This window comes from Branchiostoma floridae, chromosome 1 (genome assembly GCF_000003815.2).
Source record: "Branchiostoma floridae strain S238N-H82 chromosome 1, Bfl_VNyyK, whole genome shotgun sequence".
In the NCBI taxonomy this organism is placed as follows: domain Eukaryota; kingdom Metazoa; phylum Chordata; class Leptocardii; order Amphioxiformes; family Branchiostomatidae; genus Branchiostoma; species Branchiostoma floridae.
In genome coordinates, this window is record NC_049979.1 from 628,446 (window position 1) to 635,667 (window position 7,222).

Sequence of the window (7,222 nt, forward strand, 5' to 3'; positions counted from 1 at the left end):
CCATTCTGTTGAACACATCTATTGATTGATATGACTAAATATATAGTAGTTAAAAGGAACGGATATAGGTTACCCTACGAATAAAGGTGAACTAGCGTTACATATATAAAGAGAGAGAGAGAGAGAGAGAGAGAGAGAGAGAGAGAGAGAGAGAGAGAGAGAGAGACGGGTGACATCTTTAGAAGACTGACAGGCAGCTTGACGGAAGCCGCCACCGGAAGTGTCAGGTGAGGGAATCTCTGACTCACAAGCCAGCTGCCAACCAAATATGTCAACTCAACTCGCAAAATTGGGCGCCTGGCAGATCGCATGAAAACAACGGCTGATTTGTTAGATTGGATATTTACTACAACTGCATTCAGAGCACACAACGACGTTACAAGAGAACGTAGGCAGTGAACGGCGAGCTTGGGTGCAGACGCAACAAACAGAAGTGGAGTTTGGATCGGTATTTTTGAGACATTTGTTTTTCACTTCTTTCTAAGGGACGAAGAGAGAAAAGTATGCATCACTAGAAAGACATAAAAAATGCATCAAAAACTCGCGTTTAGAAAACACCTACTCGACGCTACATCTGCTTGGAAATGACTGACGTAACTCGTCACCCGGCACCCCGTTATTACACCGGTTGGTGTTTTCGTCATCAATCTCTGCGGAGATGAGGTACCGACGAAATAAACCAGCTTTGTGTATAAAACTGGGACGAAATGACGCGGAGGAATGACGACTAACCCCGTTACCTCCTGACAGGCTGTAAGTCACAGCATATAAAATGTCGTCTGCTATTGACGTCACGGCACGTTGGATTATACTATTTATAGGGGAGGGGTGTGGAAGGTAAAAACTTAAAAACATTCAGGCCACCTCAAACATACGGAACGTTTCTTTTCTAAGTAGATACGTCAAATAAAGGATAATAATATTGCTGTACACTGGGAAATTCTAATCTCCAAGCAGATCCTACGGTGCCATAAGATAGTATCAAAGCTGGCCAAGGATTATAGCTGGCCAAAGGAAGTCAGACAGGCACCTACGGTGAGTTTGATACTATGTTACCCCACCGTGGATCTGCTTGGAGATTAGGGAAATTCTACTTCAAAGTATCGGTGTATGATATGGTAGGAGTGGTAACGTTATTTTTTAATTTAAAAAGAAATCTCGTTTGTGTTGTTTTGCCTACTTTGTGCACATGTGAGTACCTGTCAGTAATGCTCTGTACTATGTTAATGTCCCAGTGTATAATGTATGTATGTTTGATGGATCCCAACATCAACAGTGCTGCCTGGCATGCCCTCTGTATTGCCTTGTTACAATTTCAATAAAATAAATATTATATATCATAAAACGGTGAATTTGCCAGACTGTCTTTAAGTACTGCGGCCTGCTATCTGAATTATATAGAAGTTTATTTGCAGGTTCGTGCCCGAGGGCTAATTGCACGTACATGGTATAAACATATTAGATATACAAGTGACAATGGACAGTTATGAACAATATTGACAGTTATGAACAATTTTATATACTTACGACAATCAGGCTACTATTCTACGTAAAACAGACATTTAAAAGCACGATCTTCCCTTAAATCTTGAAGTGTAGATTTGACGCACAAACTGAACGGCCTTGAAATCATGCTATTTGAGTTTGACTCCTCAGTACCGTGACTACCATGCTCTGTATCTGTATCTATATAGCCGGGATAACTAATCTCGAACCAGATCCACGGTGCGTAATGTATAGTATCAAACTTCCTCCGGTGCCCGTTTGACTCCCTTAGCCGGCTATACTCCTTGGCCAGCTTTGATATTATCTTAATTTTATGGCACCGTAGGATCTGCTTGGAGATTAGATATAACCGCCCTTCGGCGTAACACACCAGCTTCTGTATCTGTATCTATATAGCCGGTATAACCGCCCTTCGGCGTAACACACCAGCTTCTGTATCTGTATCTATATAGCTGGTATAACCGCCCTTCGGCGTAACACACCAGCTTCTGTATCTGTATCTATATAGCTGGTATAACCGCCCTTCGGCGTAACACACCAGCTTCTGTATCTGTATCTATATAGCCGGTATAACTACCCTTCGGCGTAACACACCAGCTTCTGTATCTGTATCTATATAGCCGGTAAAACCGCCCTTCGGCGTAACACACCAGCTTCTGTATCTGTATCTATATAGCCAGTATAACCGCCCTTCAGCGTAACACACCAGCTTCGCAGGCACGCGGCGCGGCAGCAGCTGGTTATACTACACTGAACGACCCGTCACACCTAACTTTTGCACATCTATCTACAAGCGTTCTTTCAAACTATCGAGAGAAGATGGCCCCACTGCGCTTGGTGATAACAAATTCTACTCTACGATAGTTCTAGGAAAATACGAATGTTGCATTTCTGTGGATTCATATTTCTGTCACGAGCGCATGAAAATGTGACCTACTTTAGTTTAACGTACTTTGTGTATCCACTTCGAAAACTGAAAGGCGCAGAAATTCTTCCTGCCATGTATTCCCGCGGGAGTCGAACCCGGGTCTCCCAGCATTTCTGCACACTAATGCCGCTGACGCACCGGCTCAATCCCGAAAGGCGGCAATTATCGCTGCTTTTCCACCTCCAGAGACTGGCTTTATAAAGGGTCGGTCCCGCCGGGGGGGGGGGGGGTGCTATTCTGGGCATCGTGACGTAACACTTCCTGTCTGCATCCGAGGTGTATCGAAATGTATGTGCATCAAATATCTATGGTGTTGTGCGCAGTTGATCTCAATGCAGATGTTTAATGCGTGTTCTTGACGCATTTTCTGCGTCTTTCTCGTAGTTCAAGTTGATCTGTCTGTCTGTGTGTGCGTGTCTATGTGTCAACAAGATAACTCAAGAACGGCTGGTGGATTGGTTTCATACTTCGTGTCTTGGCAGGGTGTGAAAGCTAGATTTCGGGCACCTAGCGGCTTTTATTGGTAATGCAGCGCAACTTCCGGTTTTGCTATCTCGTGTTCTAAACAAACTATGGTCACGGTTAGTTGTGTTAGTTGTACTCAGGAAGAAGTGACATAAGTTTGGGCCCCCTATCGGCTAGTTTCCGAATAGTAGGGGCATTTTTGTCAAAAACTTCTCAAGGGGATAACTCAAGAACGGAACGATTTTCATGATTTTTGGTATTTGGGATTTCTGAGATGCAGCGGTTGTCTAATAATGACCCCGTCTTAAGATTATAAGTAGATTTTCATATTCTGCGGGCGACAGGCAAGTCAACGGAAGCCCTGCATCCTGCAAGCTGTTTGGTATAATAAAAAGTCATTACCATACCTGCCGCGAACCTGCTGCGTTACGTCAAAAGGTGGTTATTTCGACCAAGGAGGTCTAACCTCCTTCTTTCGACTAATCAAATCCGACGGAAGTCATATTTCATTTCCCGTCTTTAACAAGTTTCTGACGTAAAAGAAAAACAAAAGGTTTCCACTACTTTGACGCAAATCGATTGTCCAAAGGGAGAAAGGAATGATGTTATACAACCGATTTTATATTATTCTCCGGAACGGAAGGAAACTTCGTTGTACGAGAAAACAGAAATCTTCAAACGTACAATGGTTAAGAGAAACCGCCAAAGTCCCTATGGTCCCCTTAATACTAGTAGGCACAAGGGTGGGGCTATTTTAGCTTATCATATGCCTGTTTTCTGACTATGCCTCAGTTCTGGTTGAGACACGGTGTCTTGTTGATTTTCACGGGACCTTGTTATCTGGCTCCCCATCTGTTGGTTGGATGATCACAATTTTTTATACATGCTTTATGTGGCGTGATGATGTCACAGCATCTCTCCCTGGATATTGGCATGCGATGCTAAAGAGTTGATGTAAAGAAAGTTATTTTTTTGTTTTGTTCAAATCTTACGTAGTATAGCTTTAAGTGCTAAGTAGGATTTTACTGTCTCTCCATAGAATGATGAGCCACTTCTTATCATACAACCACTAGTGGCTGTTACAACGCGTAAGAGCCATCCTCCTAACGCCCGGTCCCCAACGGCATTAGCCTATGGGGTAAACACAGTAAGTTTTGACACGACTGTGGTTCCTCTGCGTAGGAGAATGGTAAGAGCAAGCTAGGATCAAGAATGAGCTTTTACTAGCTTTAGACTAGAGTAGACACTTGTGATATTGCTCTTACACTGTTTGTATCTTTTATGATACCTACAATCAGGCAACGGGCAAGAATTTGCAATAAACGTTATATATACTCTTGTATCTTGTTACTAGGACTTTGCCATGGTCGATATTGATCGAAGAAGGCCATATGTATATCTTATGCATGGTGTATCACGTTAACTGATAAAAATGATAAACTAACAGTGATAATTTTCGTGATGATACCGCTTGGCAGCTACGAATGATAATTCCGGGAAGTGACATTTGCTTCTGTTTTTCTGGAATCCATTGAATGCACGTCAGCACTTCGTGTGCACAACGTGACACAGTCGTCATCTCCAAGCAGATGTTCGGAGATGATCGTAACGTTCTTCTGACAGACCCATAAGTCAGTCTCCATGAAAAATGGAGGTATTGTTTTGTGTGTTTTGTGTGCTTGTGCTTCCGGATACAAGTGATTAGAATACTTTGAATGTGTTGAGATGACATTTTCTGTATGTGGACAGGTCTTTCAGGAGGCAGTTTACCTCTGGTCCTTGACTCCAAAGCCAACGAACTCCTCTGAAGCTTGAGTATCTCACAGGTATCTGTGTGGGCATCTCTAGAGAATGTAGTCAGGAGATGGGCTTTACTTGGGGTGGGTTCACACGTGCATATATGTGTGTATTCATGATCAAGTCCGTGTGGAGTTCGTTGAAGAGATTCATTAGTCACGTATGTTCACAGTTAATAGAATTTTTTTCATAAATCAGTGACTGTTATTAAAGGTAAGCACACGTACCTCCAAATTTTCAAATTTACAAATTTCAAGTCTCGACCTAGTTCTGGCAACTCTCGCGAGAACTAGGTCACTCCGTGAGCAAGATGGACTGGATAGCCATCGAAAATTTGGAGGTACGTGTACTTACCTTTAATAACAGTCACTGATTGATGAAAAGTTCTATTAACCGTGTGGAGTTCGTATGGAATTCTTAGCCTCGACCAGGCTCCGCAGGTCACTGGGAAAATAGTAGAAATTACATTGGATAAATAAAGACACATGATATGCCAGAGTAGTTAGCTGTCCGGGGAGTATGGTTTGTGACCAGCTGAAGACCTATTGCGTTTTGCTGTCTTTTAAATCATACTTTAAAACTTGCAACATATCCCATCTATTTTTTTTTTTTATTATTCACATTTATTTAACGAGGATTTGACTTACGATGAGACTCCTTAACACGTATACATCTTTGTGGAAAAAATCTACAAACGCCACAAAATTCGCACAGACACGGTCGAGAATCCCTGGCAATTGTTACGTTATCCACAGACATTGCAACATAATGAAATACCGTTATCACCTTTTAATATCCACGTACTGCGAGGTACTTATGATATGCCTGCCTTTAATATGACACGAACTTAATGATAAATGTCAGGAGTCTATTAGGTCCCTTCACGGAACCATTTGGTGTTTTTAGCCAGAGACCAGATGAAACTCATCACACAAAGGAGAACATGACGTAAACAGGAACTATTTAGAGTCTGGTCCGAAGGTTGGTCACGACATCCGACATCTCCTGATGAATTATGGATGAATGAATGAGAGGATCGTGATGACGTTTTGTTAACGTACAGGTGGTGACGCTAGATCAGGCAACTTTGCATTGTGTTTTCTTCTTCAGTCAAAACTTCCCGAGAAGAAAGTCAAAGACCTTCAGAATCTGGTTTACATGTAACGATATATCGACAGGTGGATACTCTAGACTGGATTATTCAGTAAGAATCGAATGTGTGTGTCAATGGAGAAAACGATGGTAGTAGTCACTTGTGCTAGCACGCGCTGGCGATCATTACGTTTGGTTTGTGTTATTGCGTTTGCACGTGACGTCAACTACGCTGAATAGCCCACTGCCCTTACGTTAAAGAAGCCACCATACTTTTCTTTAAAACGCCCACATCACTTACATCAAAGGACTCACCTAGCCTCCATAGCAGGCTCTCTGGGGGCTTTTTTTGGGCTCATAAAACACTTTTGCTGGCCATTTCTATTTGTACTCGGTCGCTGATTGCTGGCGTTTTCTGATTGCCGGCCTCAGAAAATGCAATTGGGATAACCGCGTATGCAGCAGTTTGTTCCCCGCTTTGTAATAAGTTCCATAAGTATAATTTGTCTGCTGACGTCACTAACATACGTCACACGATGCCGACGTCAGGTTCAGGCACGGGCTATGACGTCACACGAATGTGATTGAGATTTACAACATTAGGGGAGGGATCGACATAACAGGTGACTATTCCCCTTTCAAGATGTGAACCCGGAGACCAGACCAAATGTTTGGCACGCTCACGCCGGGAAGGATCCCTGCTCTTTTCTATAAGTGCGGCGGGTTCTTCAACGTGCTCGAGGTGTGGATATCCTCAAACATGGAAGCTCACTTTGAGTGTCCTATCCGAGGGGCGGCCCTGACCGAAGTTACATGTAGGTATGAGCGTCCTATCCGAGGGGCGGCCCTGACCGAAGTTACATGTAGGTATGAGCGTCCTATCCGAGGGGCGGCCCTGACCGAAGTTACATGTAGGTATGAGCGTCCTATCCGAGGGGCGGCCCTGACCGAAGTTACATGTAGGTATGAGCGTCCTATCCGAGGGGCGGCCCTGACCGAAGTTACATGTAGGTATGAGCGTCCTATCCGAGGGGCGGCCCTGACCGAAGTTACATGTAGGTATGAGCGTCCTATCCGAGGGGCGGCCCTGACCGAAGTTACATGTAGGTATGAGCGTCCTATCCGAGGGGCGGCCCTGACCGAAGTTACATGTAGGTATGAGCGTCCTATCCGAGGGGCGGCCCTGACCGAAGTTACATGTAGGTATGAGCGTCCTATCCGAGGGGCGGCCCTGACCGAAGTTACATGTAGGTATGAGCGTCCTATCCGAGGGGCGGCCCTGACCGAAGTTACATGTAGGTATGAGCGTCCTATCCGAGGGGCGGCCCTGACCGAAGTTCCGTGTAGGTAACTACTTATCTACACCCGAGTGAAGTAAGGCTAGTCGTCTAAAGTGCCTTGCCAAGGCACAAGATCGTATCATATCAGCGGACT